Source organism: Myotis davidii, unplaced genomic scaffold (genome assembly GCF_000327345.1).
Source record: "Myotis davidii unplaced genomic scaffold, ASM32734v1 scaffold969, whole genome shotgun sequence".
Classification (NCBI taxonomy): Eukaryota; Metazoa; Chordata; class Mammalia; order Chiroptera; family Vespertilionidae; genus Myotis; species Myotis davidii.
Genome location: NW_006299592.1, coordinates 7,098 through 7,896, shown reverse-complemented (window position 1 = coordinate 7,896; position 799 = coordinate 7,098).

The window sequence follows — 799 nt, the reverse complement described above, 5'->3', positions numbered from 1 at the left end:
CCCACTCGCTCCTGGCACCCAGCTGCTGGCAGCCTGGCACAGTCCAAGGCTGCTTTTTTACATCCAGGTCAGCTATGGGCTTATTTTTAGCGTTCCCTTCTGCCAGCAGCCCTGTAGGGCCCCTTCCCCACTCACGGGTTATGCTGGTCCCAACAGCTGCGGACTCTATGGGGCGCAGATTTCGTCCCGCGCGCGAGCTCGGTCCTCTCTCCAACCCGAATTGCAAACTGCACCTTTAGGGGAAGTCTAACCTTTCCATGAGAAGAAGCAGTGCTCGTCTGAGTTCACGCAGTCACGCTGCTTGAGATCCCTTGTTTCCAGGTTAGTAGCTGATCTCTAGATCCCGGCAACAACCGCCCAAGATGGCGCAGTCTCCACTGCTTAGCTGGTGCACCGAGAGAGGTTTCAGCCGCAGTCTCCAACCGTCCTTTTTTTCCTGGGGTTTCTCGGTCTTTCCCAGCTGCAGACAGTCTCTCAGCTGAAAATCCTCTGCCTATTCGGGCTGTATGTTACCCATTTCAGCTGCTCACCCTTATCTGCTCCAGGAAAAGGCACAGGACATGTCCCTTCATACCTCCGCCATTTTCCCTCCCCCTCAATAGCTATTGTTCTTAATTGCAATTAAGTACTAGGCACTGGAAAATAATTTGAGAACTCAGTCTTCAATTCAGAAGTGTACTTTATCAATGAAGCCATTGATAACCATGGATAAGGTAAGTGGAGAGAGGATACCAAGAATAAGTAGTGAAGCTCACTCTCTTCAGACTTTGCCAATGAATTGTCTGCATCAGGGCATCTG